We start from the raw sequence: 13,926 nt of genomic DNA on the forward strand, positions 1-13,926 counted from the left end.
GCTTAGAGTCAGTATAATTTTTGGGAAAAGAAATTGTTCAAATGAATACTTTTATGTAGCAAGGATGCTTTAAATTGATCAGAAGCGGTGATAAAGACATTTATAATGTTACAAAATATTTCTTTTTCAGGTAAATGCTGTTCTTCTGAACTTTCTATTTATCAACAAAACCTGAAGAAAATTCCACTCAGCTGTTTTTGACATGATTATAATAACAAATTGTTTTTTAAGCAGCAAATCAGACTATTAGAATGATTTCTGAAGGATCAACTGGAGTAATGATGCTAAAAATTCAGCTTTGAAATTACAGGAATAAATTACATTTTAAAATATATTCAAATAGAAAACAGTTATTTTACTGTTTTTGCTTTACTTCATCAAATAAATCAAATAAATGCAGGCTTAGTGAGCAGAAGAGACTTGAAAACCTTGAAAACACACTGACGAAGGGCAACGTTTAATTAAAAATGCTGCAAAGAAGCTGCAAAATGCCAAGAGAGACTTTGTCGAGCAGTGACTTTTGAGAAGGAAAATCAGTAAAGCATTTCTGTATCTGGTGTATTTAAATGAATCATTTAAATGAACCAATTCACTAAATGAATTATTATTTCTAATGCTGCATAATACAGAGAGAAAGGACGTTTTAGGAGAGTTGTCTATCCATCTGATTTCTATTAAGGCCTCTGTTGTCGTTAAATGAATCGGGCATGACGAATCCTGGTGCTTATGACACATGGCCGTGAATCTGAACTGTCTCAAGCAGCTTTTTACAGCCTGGATACATTCATTCATGACGTGTTGCAAATTTGAAGGAGGGACTATTGTTCAGAAAATGAGCCTTTCTGTTCGGTGGGAACAGAAATTAGCCGTGATGGTCACGACAGGCTGTGATAAAGAGGTCTGGGGACAATGCGACTGTAGTCACTGGACCGGATTGGCTAGACAGAGAGAGAGTTTGACTGTGGCCAATACTGAATCACTTACAATAAAAAAGTGAATGGGCCAATTTTTGGTGGATTTAGAAGCAGAAATGTGAACCTTTTCTTTTTATAAAAGCACTTACATTAATTCTTCTGTTTAAACTTGTGTATTATTTGAGCTGAAATGCCACAAATGCTGCCAATTGAGCTTAACTTCCAGTGAACTCTTAAAAATGTCCTTTAATTTTAGGTAAATTATACACTACTGTTTAAAAGTTTAAAATCTAAGTTCCAAAAAGTTAAAAAAAATAATAAATTAATAGTATGAGAAAGGATGCATTAAGTTGATGTAGGCATTTATAATGGTACAGAACAACTTTCTATTCATCAAAGAATATTGAAAAACGTATGACGTTTTGAACTAAAATTTTAAGCGGCACTGAAGACTGGAGTAATGGCTGCTGAAAATTTAGTTTTCTAATTTTAAATGATAAAATAGTTATATTATAAATAAAATATTAATAATAAAATATTACTGTTTTTACTGTATTTTTGGTCAAATAAGTGTAAACTTTGTGAAACTTTTTTCAAAATAATTCAAAAATCTTACCAACCACAAACCTTTGAATGGTAGCCCTAGCCTGTGTAGATAAAGTTGAAGTCAGAAGTATACACATACCTTGCAGAATCTGCAAAATGTTAATTATTTTACCAAAATAAGATATTTTTTATTTAGTACTGACCTGAATAAGATATTTCACATAAAAGGTGTTTACATACAGTCCACAAGACAAAATAATAGTTGAATTTATAAAAATGACCCTGTTCAAACGTTTACATACACTTGATTCTTAATACTTTGTTGTTACCTAAATGATCCATCAAATTTTTTTTTTTTTTTTTTTTTTTTTTTTTTTATGATGGTTGTTTAAGAGTCCCTTGTTTGTCCTGAACAGTTAAACTGCCCGCTGTTCTTCAGAAAACTCATTCAGGTCCCACAAATTCCTTAGTTTTTCAGCATTTTTGTGTATTGGAACCCTTTCCAACAATGACTATGATTTTGAGATCCATCTTTTCACACTGAGGACAACTGAGAGACTCATATACAACCATTACAGAAGATTCAAACGCTCACTGATCATGCACTGGGGCCTGGGGGTGAAAACTTTTGAATTTGGAGATTAGGGTAAGTGTAACTTATTTTGTCTTCTGGAAAACATGTAAGTATCTTCTGTAGCTTCTGAAGGGCAGTACTAAATGAAAAAAACATGAAATTTAGGCAAAATAAGAAATATGGACACCTCTTCATTCTGTTCAAAAGTTTACACCCCTGGCTCTTAATGCATCGTTTTTTTCTTCTGAAGCCTCAGTGAGTGTTTGAACCTTCTGTAATAGGTGCATATGAGTCCCTCAGTTGTCTTCAGTGTGAAAAGATGGATCTCAAAATCATACAGTCATTGTTGGAAAGGGCTGAAACACAAAAATGCTAAAAAAAAAAAAAAAAGAATCTGTGCACCTAACATTTTTTTTCTGAAAAAACAGTGGACAGTATAACTGTTCAGGACAACCAAGGGACTCATGAACAACTATCACTAAATAAATCATATTACATGTGGATCATTTAGGTAAAATCAAGTGTATGCAAACTTTTGAACGGGGGCATTTTTATTAATTCAACTATTATGTTCTCTTGTTGACTATATGTAAACGTCTTTTATGTGAAATATCTTATTCAGGTCAAAACTAAATTTTCTACATTTTTCTATGATCCCTCTTATTTTGGTAAGACAATTAATATTTTGCAGATTCTGCAAGGTGTAGGTAAACTTTTGACTTCAACTCTAAATCAGCTAATCAGTGATCAGTATTTAGAGTAGCCTATAAAGTGGACTCCTTGTCCCAAATGTAAACTAAACCCTCGCAAGTCCACACATTTGTTACGTAACAACTTGGTTAGTAGTCTGCTATGGACCTCGCATCCATTGGGGGCTCATGAAGACCCTTCTGAGGCCCAAAATGACAAACGTCCACTGCAAGACCTCAAGTGCACCATTTGGGACAGGCTCCTGCACCAAAGAGCATCTGGTCTCTTCCCATGCTCCTTTTCCCCTAAACCCCACCACAGCCCGCAACCCACACAGAGCAGAACTCAGTCTCCCTCCATCTGCAGAAATCATTAATCCTTCCCTCAGCACTGTAAGTCATAGAGACAGATTTCACTTTGAGCGATGCGAGTGATCAAAGCAGGCGCTTCACTCTGTGACAGGACCGCAGAAGGCACTGAGGACTCCTCTCTTTAAGAACACTGTACACCTAATCATCTGCAATGTCTGTGACAATACAATTTACATATTTATATTTTCTTTGTCTCTGACAAGAGATGTGTGACAACGTTCTCTCTCTCTCCCCTCACTCTTTCTCTTTCTCAAACACATAAATACGTACACGCAATAGCGGAGGCTGGCAACGTCTGCAGGTTTGTTCGTAATGAATTCCTGGTTGTGAAGACACTGAGACGTTGCATTGTGTGTTTACAGGAAATGAGCTGTGGTAGAGGATGTTTGCTGCTTGGAAAGTATTATTACTGTGCAAATGTGCGAGGAAAAGCAGGAAAACATCCTCAGCGTTTGCAGTGCTAGGTGCGGTTCGGCTAATGACTGTGCTTTCAAGAGCATCTTGGTGTCGCACTTCCTGTTAGGGATCCTGTCTGGATGTGCTAGTACTGATTTGAAGTTGTAGCAACATTGGATCTTGGCTGTCAGTCATTATGTGTAATGATCTAGAACAAATTTACATGAGCTGTAGACTTGGTGTTACAAGTTGGAAGAAAATTGGGGAAAAACTGGGGAAAATCTTTCTATATCGATAAATGTTAATTTTCTGGCTCATAAGAGTCATTTGTTTGTGAATAAGTCTGTACTGGTTGCACTATATACTTTTGATTCAATAAAAAGAACTGGTTTATAAGAATCATTTATTTATGGATCAGTTTGCACTGATTGTCCTGTATGCCTTTGCTGCACTAAAACAAGATTGTTTCATGAGAGTCATTTGTTTGTGAATCAGTCTAAACTGATTGCACTATATACTTTCGATTCACTAAAAAGAACCGGTTCATAAGAATCATTCATTTATGAATCAGTCTACACTGGTTATACTGTGTGTCTTTGATGCACTAAGAAAGAATAGTTTCAAAAGAGTGTTTTGTTTGTGAATCAGTCTACAATGGTTGCACTATATATATATTTTGATTCACTAAAAATAATTAGTTCATAAGAATCTATTTATGAAATTAGTCTACACTGGTTGTGCTTTATGCCTTTGCACTAAGAAATTGATTCATAAGAGTCTTTTATTTGTGTCAGTCTACACTGCTTGTACTATATACTTTTGATTGACTAAAAAGGACTGGTTTCATAAGAATAATTTATTTATGAATCAGTCTACACTGGTTGTGCTGTATGTGTTTGGTGCACTAAGAAAGAATTGTTTTATAAGAGTCTTTTATTTGTGAATCAGTCTACACTGGTTGCACTATGTACTTTTGATTCACTATGTACTTTTGATTCACTAAAAAGAACTGGTTCGTAAGAATCATTTTTTTATGAATCAGTCTACACTGGTTGCACTATGTACTTTTGATTCACTAAAAAGAACTGGTTCGTAAGAATCATTTTTTTATGAATCAGTCTACACTGGTTGTGCTATATGCATTTGATGCATGAAGAAAGCATGGTTTCATAAGAGTCTTTTATTTATGAATCAGTGTACACTGGTTGTGCTGTATGTGTTTGGTGCACTAAGAAAGAATTGTTTTATAAGAGTCTTTTATTTGTGAATCAGTCTACACTGGTTGCACTATGTACTTTTGATTCACTAAAAAGAACTGGTTCATAAGAATCATTTTTTTATGAATCAGTCTACACTGGTTGTGCTATATGCATTTGATGCATGAAGAAAGCATGGTTTCATAAGAGTCTTTTATTTATGAATCAGTCTAAACTGGTTGTGCTTTATGCCTTTGCACTAAGAAAGAATTGTTTTATAAGAGTCTTTTATTTGTGAATCAGTCTACACTGGTTGCACTATGTACTTTTGATTCACTAAAAAGAACTGGTTCATAAGAATCATTTTTTTATGAATCAGTCTACACTGGTTGTGCTATATGCATTTAATGTACTAATAAAGAATTGCTTCATTATTGTCTTTTATTTGTGAATCAGTCTAAACTGGTTGCACTCTGTACTTTTGATTCACTAAAAAGAACTGGTTCATAAGAACCATTCAGTCTACATTGGTTGCACTATATTCTTTTGATTTACTGGAAATAACTGGTTTATAAGAATCACTCATTTGTGAATCAGTCTACACTGGTTGTGCTATATACGTTTGATGCACTAAGAAAGAATTGTTTCGTAAGAATATTTTAAAAGTCTACACTGGTTGCACTTTATGCTTTTGATGCACTTAAAAAGAATTGCTTCATTAGAGTCTTTTGTTTGTGAATCAGTTCACACTGGTTGCACTATGTTTTTAATTCACTAAAAAGAATTGGTTCATTAGACCTATTTTAGCCAGTCTACACTGGTCACACAATGTACTTTTGCATCAGGGTTGCCAGGTTTATACAACAAAAACTGGTCCAAAAGTGTTCTGGGGGGTAAAATATACATTTTGTTAGCATTCCATGGGATAAATATTATCGCGTCAACCCAAGGGCATTAAAAACAACCCGTGGCAACAGTGTTAAAGTAGCACAATTCTGCGGGAAAATCGCAGACTAGGCAACACTGTTTTGCATGCAGCCCATGAGGACAACTCAATAGAAAGATGTGTTCTCTTACTGTTATTTTGCATTAAATGTCCTATTTAGCATATCACATTCAATCCGTATTGCGGTGTTTGACTGGCACACAGTAAAAGATTTTCAGGATCAGTTTAGAAATCAGTGTTTTTACCCAGCACTAACCATCATTTAAATATGCTATAATGTTTCTGTAAGCAGTCTTTATGTACACTGTATGTTAGCAGCGTTCTGCTTCATAGTGCTAGTAAAGTTGGAGTGTTGTTTACCAAATTGTGTCGGCGACGTGCTGTTGAGTTCTTTAAGGCTGTTCTAGTCAGGTTCTGTCAGAAATTGTCTCCCTGTAAGCTAATTATTTCTGTCCTTGAGATGTATTTGAGCAACCCCCTCCTTCAAGCGCTTAGCGCGTAATCAAGTCTCTTATCAAGCCTTTCTTGTCGTTCTCAGAGCTGCTGTTTAGCTCACCGCTATTCTGAGAAACAGGTGATTGAGAGGAATGTAGCGCTTACTCTATGAAATACCCGGACCAGCGTTTCAGAAGAAAATAGATTCGCTGCTGAGAAAGATGCCACAACAACAGTGATCAGATCTGACTCGGAAGATTTTGATTTAACAAGCGAATTGTATTTGCACAGACCACACTTGGTAAGTTGTTCAACATTTAGAACAGTGACAATGAAAAACAATATGTTTACAAATTTTCAGGCACTTAATTTTCTTTTTGTCTTTGTTTTAGGTTTTAAAAACCTATCTTTGGTTTCTTTTTCCCAGCAAGGTAAGTTATTAACTCACTATTTGTTCCTTTAAATGAACCAACAAAAAACAAACAGCATAAAATCAAAAAATAAATAAAATTACAATTTCAGTTGTAACTCAACAATTTGACAATTTGAATTTTCAATAAAACAAAGTTTCCCTATTTCAACCTTAAATTGTCCAGTCTCTCAGAAAACCAGATTTTGAATTGTCCATAGAGTTTATCCGTCACGAGGAAAGAATGTCTTCATCCAAGAAGAAAGAAAAAACAGAAGAAAAGTCATTCGATTTCCTACCCTTCGCAGAGTTCACTAAGTGGTCTTTTTTCACAGACTATCCAAGAACGGAATCCAGGGGGCTCGCCAGTCCAAACCCTCCTAAGCACCAACAGAAGGTCGGGACAGATCCAAGATACAGACTTCGACAGAGGATCGACTCATGGAAGGACAAAACCACAACAAAAAACCTGACCTTGAACAAACAAGGTCATAAAACAATAATGAATATCTTCATTGTAACAACAGTCAATAACATTGTATCAAAATAAACTCATCGAAACAAACTGATCGTTGTACATATATACATTTTAAACACAACTTGAATATATGTAAATGAATCCTTCAAATAAAGAATATTTTCTTTATATGTAACATGTCTGTGACTGTTTTTCTACTTTCCAAATACAGCTTTACACAGTTTCACATACATAAATCATACTCACAGATTTAATTCCTCCTATTTCCCTTCTTAAACAATAATAACAATTTGATTTGTAACTAGTAATAAGTCAGTTGACTTACCAAGGAGATCGTTAAATACAGAAATTTCCAGAAGGCACCTCGTCTCCTTTAAATCCGTTTCTTTCTCCTTTTTAATCAAAAATACATGCTGTAAACACTTAAGCATTTCTCTGATGCTTATAAAGTACATAAATATCAGCATATCTTTTGATATTCATGAAATAGAATGTGTTTCACTCGATTACATTACTAATTTGCTTTTATGAGTATTACAAAATAAAGTTTGTCACTTACAATATCCTTTATCAAAGTTCCTCTAGGAGATCGTTTCTCTTTCTCAATTTCTCATGAAGCAAAATGAAAATATTCTCTTCAGGAATCAAATGCAAAAATAAAGCAAAAACCGTTCTCCACATAAATCGATGCAATTGTTAAGCGAGCTGCTGCTAACTCTGCGTGCATTCCATGTGCGAAACCCGGATATCAATTTCTCTGCCGTGCCGCATTCAGCGCTCTCATTGGTCCTTCTTAAATCAAAGACGGCTGACTATTGGCCACATATACAACCAATTAATAGTATGTGTTTACATAAAATTAAGATTTTCTTTTAGAAATAAACTTATTTTAAATATGTTTTAATACTTTATGTATTATTAGATTTCCACTTAAAATTTATAAATTAGTTTTCTTCCTCTGTTACTCTCTGGTAACCTTGGTTACAGGAAGTTTGAGAGGTGCTAGTTGTTCTTTAAGGTCCCTCTGAGCTGGAAGGCCCATGGCCTTCGCTTTACCGCCGTCTGGCCATGAATGGCAGCAGAGTCTGAGGAAGCGGCTCGGCTAGCGATGAGGCCATAACAACCTAATTACAAGCAGATTCTTTTTGTGTGTAATTACACCGCTAGCTCAGTTTTCATTGTTGACTAAAGGGGTTGTTTTGGCGTGAAAGAGCGCTTTCTTCTTCTCCCCACCCCTCGTTAGCCTTCTTTCTCTGTTTCTGCCTCTCTCATTCCACACAATTTATTACGCCAGCCAACAGATTCGACGGAAACCTCCCAGTATAGGACAATCTGTCATCTCAACATTATCAGCAAGCCACACCGCCTTCCATATTGTGCTACAAGAGCTTCAGCAAATTGCTATTTTTATGAGACATGATAAAGGAAATGCTACCTTATGTTCACATTTTTTACAGTCTGATGTCGGTGGGCGAAAACGGTTGCGATTTGCCAGCGAAAACATCATGTGTGGCACGAGCTAGCGAGCAAGAGAGAGGGAGGGAGATTTAGGTTCAAAGATGTATTTTCTCCGCTATGCATCACAGTCACAGTCATCCTGCATTCATCCAGCGTTTTAATTATGAAGTTTGGCAGACTAAACAGCTGAATGGAAAGCGCAGAGACTGTACGTTTGATTGTACGGAAGGTGACCAAAGGTTGCGGTTAACCGTTTCAGCTACAGCGCAAGGTCATGGGTGAAAAGGCTGAAAAGCTCCCAGTCAATGTGAAAGCCCAGATAGATAGAAAGAGAGAGAAAACCAGGTCTTGTTCTGGGTGTAGTCTGCATCTCTCCCTCCTTCTCTCAATCTGTCTCTCCTCCCCAGCCTTGTGCCTGCTTGACAGCCTGGGCAGCACCAAACTGACAGGCCCTCAAACTGCAGCCCAGAAAGCAAGCATTAATTAAGTCATTGCCGGACTGTAATTTCCTTGAGAAGTAAAAAATTCTCACACAAGAAAAGGTTACGGAGACCTTTTCTGTGTCAAAATTACCATGCGTCATGAATATTAATGCCCTTAATGAAGACAACCTTTGCTTCATCAAGAATGTACCAGAGCAGGTGCCATGCTGATAAACTCACTCGTCTGATACTCTCTCTCTTTCTCCCTCTCTCTCTCTTTGCATCTGCTGAAAATAGACAAGCCAAGATTTACTTGTTTAAATCAGCATCTCCCTTCGGGTTTGACTCGCCTCATTTTCCCCCCCACATTTTCCCTCTTTCATTCACTTTTGAGAAGCTTGTCCTCTTTGGCGTTCACCTCTTTGAATATGCTGACTTTTAAAGGGGAAGTTGTTTGTTATAAACCAAGGGTTAGGGATGTAGGATAGTTGTGTTTTAATGTCATTTAAATAATAATAAACCCTCAGTGTTGACCATTGGGATAAACAGTAATGCTACTATTGTCGCCAAGTGGAAATCCAACAAAGTAATGACTGTTTTCGGACAGGTTTCCCCATCTTGTATTGTTCCCAAACTCACACCATTTGGTTTTCTCCTAGCTTAAATGTAATAAAATATATTTGTATTTTCAAATTGGAAAAGTAGCCAAAAGGCCGTCTACTTAAGGACTAACAGTCTGTTAATGGAGGTCGAAATAAACAGATAGACAGCTTCATTTCTGTCATGTCCTCCTCCCTCCATCTTCTCGACACAATTATAACAAACGAATCCTGGCACAAACAAAGGTAGAGATCTGTTAACAAACTGCGACTTTAGTCCGACTGCGACTTCGGTGGGAGGCGGCTTTTCTTCTCCAGCTCACCGGCGATCCCCGGCCGTGCCTTTCATTTGACTCTCAGTGTGTCACATGTTAATTAGATAAACGTACACATGCGACTCGCCCATTATTCCGCACGCCGACAACCAGAACAAAGTGGAGACTGGTGGGAGCACCGCTGATGAGAGAGATGAAAAAAAAACACAACGCCATTGCAAGGGATGACAACAATTACCAATGGCTTTGAAGTTTTATTTATGAACTTCTCATAGTTCCCTCCTGTGGCTACATGTTAATGTATGATTCTCTGAATGCTTTTAGGACCTTTCCACCTTTTTTTGAATTCATACTGAATAGTTTGTGTTTTGTCTTTGCTTGTTCTGTTTTAATATTTGCCTGAATGTAAATTAGGGCAGGTTTTGAGGTGCTGTCAGTATGCGTGGGGTCATTTTTCTTTGCTTTGTCTTTCTACTTGGAGACTTTAGACCTTGGTCAACCCAGAGACCATATTTAACATTTAACACACAGTCCATTAAAAATGCTATACAATATTTCCACAACTTATGATTTCTGAGCTTTTTTACCAATTGGAAATGTATATATTGACACATTTTCAGTGTTTTGAGAAAGTCAAGACTAAACAGTATATCTCTTCTGAGCAAGTAGACTCTCTCTTTTTGAGTGAATATCTGAATAATTCATTCAACTGATTTATTCAGGAATGAATCAAGTTATTATGTATGAGTGAGTCATTTAATCATTAACTATAGCTACTGTAATTCTTTCAGGAACCAAACAAGTGACTCATTTGAGTCGTTTACTGAACAGATTTATTTAAAAACACTGATTCATTCAAAAACAAAATATGTAACTTTTTATGAGTGAGTAATTTAAATGATTCACTCAGCCAGTTCGTTCCAAAAAAATAATAATAACAGATTCATTCAGGCACAAAACACATGACTTGTATTTTTGAGTGAATTACTAAATCGTTCACTTCACCAACTGATTCAAAAACACTGATTCATTCAGGCACAAAACACATGACTGATATTTATGTGTGAATTATTGAATCATTCACTTCACCAACTGATTTAAAAACACTGATTCACTCAGGCACAAAACACGTTACTGGTATTTATGAATGAATTATTGAACCATTATATTACCAACTGATTTAAAATCACTGATTCATTCAGGCACAAAACACATGACTGGTATTTATGAATGAATTATTGAACAATTACTTTACCAACTGATTCAAAATCACTGATTCATTCAGGCACAAACCACATGACTGGTATTTATAAATTAATTATTGAACTATTATATTACCAACTGATTCAAAAACAATGATTCATTCAGGCACAAAACACATGACTGGTTTTTATGAGTGAATTATTGATTTATTCACTTTACCAACTGATTCAAAATCACTGATTCATTTAGGACCAAAACACACGACTGGTATTTATGAGTGAATTATTAAATCATTCACTGTACCAACAGATTCAAAAACACCAATTAATTCAGGGACAAAACACATGACTGGTATTTATAGGTGAATTATTGAATCTTTCCTTCCTTTACCTACTGATTCATTCAGGACCGAAAACATGACCTTTTTATGAGTAAGTCATTTGAATCAATCTCTCTCTCTCTCTCTCTCTCTCTCTCTCTCTCTCTCTCTATATATATATATATATATATATATATATATATATATATATTAGTGGTGGGCCGTTATCGGCGTTAACGTGCTGCGTTAACGTGAGACTCTTATCGGGCGTTAAAAAAAATATCGCCGTTAATCTATTCTCAAAGTTGGGTTGGGAGCTGGGTCTAAACTACGCAAGATATGATGACTTTCACCTTGATATTTTAGCGTGGATGATGTATACCTAGTCGAATTGCACTGTAGGGGGCGAGAAAGAGTCTCCAACTTCTGTGAAATTACCACATCAAATGAGACGTGCAAAGTCTGCAAACATGGATGCAGTTATGAAGCCGCTTCAGGGCAGGTGCGTTGCTAGACCCTTTTTACTGGGGCACGCGCCCCAGTGAAAATCTGCTGTGCCCCAGTAAAATCTCAAGTTTGAGTTATAATTAGGGCTGCACGATTTGGAGAAAAAATCTAATTGCGATTTTTCTGATCAAAATTGCGATTTGCGATTTAAAATGCGATTTACTACTATTTCATAAAAGAGCTACAGGTTTGATATGGTGGTTTTAACAGAACCAAAGAAAGACCAAGTAATCACAAAGTATGCTACACTGTTCTACTGTTTATTTAAAACCTCTTAAACATTGTTGCCTTTTTTAAAATAAAGTTGTCAGTTATCATGACAAATTAAGAAAATAACTACAGTATCTTAAATAAAATAAAATTAACAATTAAAATTATATAATAAAATATTATTAAAATCTTAAACTTTTAGGAATCCAAACACACTGTAAACAATTTTACATCAGTAAAACACTGATGATAACCTACATTAAGAGACACTTTGTTGGGAAGTTGAGCCGCTGCTCCCGCTTATCTTTTCCAAATGGCGTTAACGTTATTTGCTCAGTACATGCAGTAGAGACCTGCACTCCTACGGGAGTATATAGCGGGACCCGACGCAACCGACTGCGGCGCGGGACAAAACTTGATGGGCGAGTGCGGCTGTTCGAGACGCGGGAAAATAAAATGATTCGCGGGATCCCCGCAAAATAGAAATATCTAAAAAGCAAAATATTGTTATTCATCTATTGCACAAAAGCAGCAAGAACAACTAGTATACAACTTACAGCTATTATCAGTAAGCACAATGATAGGCAGTCAGGTGTTTAAGTTAGAATCCACTCACTGCTCAAACATTCTTGCACAGTGCTGAATATTGCGTGCTCGCGAATTAAAACCTGATTAAAACACACGAAGTGTAGACATTGTGAAAGATTCATCGTGCATAATATTCATTGTGTTAGAGCTTTATGAGATCGCAAATGAAGTGAGATGTCAACTTTAGCTTTGTCTGCTTGCATTCTGCTCTGGATACACACAGTAGCTCATGCTTGCTCTTAATTCTGTTAAGAATAACAGTGGTTTGTGAATGTTGATGCTTAGCCTATATAACAAATATTTTATCGGGGACGTTTATGCTGGGGTTTTGTGAAAATTACAAGATGTTACAAAACTGTTTCATGTAAATTCAATTGATGTACTGAAAAAAAAACTATATAGGTTACTTTTATGAGGGCAGGAGCGGGACAAAACATGAATGTCGAGGTAGGAACGGACCGAGATCAACATGTTTCTGCGGAGGCGGGACTGAAAAATACGTCCCGTGCATGTCTCTACATGCAGTGTTAAAATGCCCCCTATTGGTTAAACTCTGCATCAAACGTAATATAAGCATGAAGACGTAATATGCACTTGAAGTGACCTGTCAAAAACGACTTATATGCTTGTTACCACATTTGATAATAAATCGAAATAATCGCAGCTCTTGCGTTTTGAAAATCGCACCCTTTCAAATCGCGATTTCGGTTTAAAAACGATTAATCGTGCAGCCCTAGTTATAATTTACTTTGATAATCCCGAAATAAAGACATTAAACTATATGCAACAACTGAATTGACGCTTCTAAAAGCAACGCAGTTTAATCGAAGACTATTCTTTCCCGTGCGCGTCTGTGTATTTAACGGCAACGCGCACGTCGTGCAGCCTTTTGCGCAGAAGTACTTGGTTACACAAGTTTGTATAGGTACTTATGTTGTAAATGCAATTGTCAAGCAGTTTGTGATGCATTTTGAAAACAGGAGATGAGCGCCTGGTCTAATGCGCCACCTGGCCCGTTCTCGAAGACTTACTTTTAATCATTATTTGGGTAGCACGCATATTCTGATTGCCTTCAGCAGAATTCAAATTAGCCATTTTAATCTAGATTAATCTAGATTAATTACAAGATTTAATCTAGATTAAAAAAATTAATCTATGCCCACCCCTTATATATATATATATCATTCTTATGTAATGTTTTGGCTTTAGCCCCAGTTGCTTGTTGAATCAGATTACAGAAAGCCAAGTAACTCTTGTATAATTTGTATAGGCAGTATGTTGTTGTAATTGAAATCACAAGCAGCACTTTGAGCAGACCTCTCCTGGAAGAGACGTGGCCCATGAGAGCAGAGATGAGCTTTGATTGAGCTCCGTCCCTCAGACCGGTGTA

The 13,926-nt window shown here is 36.3% G+C and overlaps 1 long non-coding RNA gene across 1 annotated transcript; it reads right to left on the reverse strand.

The window, feature by feature from the left end:
• Nucleotides 1-6,237: 6,237 nt before the first annotated feature.
• Nucleotides 6,238-7,930, reverse strand: LOC141290191 (uncharacterized). Its single transcript, XR_012340068.1, has 3 exons — nucleotides 7,515-7,930; nucleotides 7,281-7,347; nucleotides 6,238-6,951 (listed from the first exon to the last, which is right to left on the reverse strand). It is a non-coding gene; the product is annotated as an uncharacterized lncRNA (long non-coding RNA).
• Between the last annotated feature and the right edge of the window lie 5,996 nt (nucleotides 7,931-13,926).

This window comes from Garra rufa, chromosome 17 (assembly GCF_049309525.1).
Source record: "Garra rufa chromosome 17, GarRuf1.0, whole genome shotgun sequence".
NCBI classification, from domain to species: domain Eukaryota; kingdom Metazoa; phylum Chordata; class Actinopteri; order Cypriniformes; family Cyprinidae; genus Garra; species Garra rufa.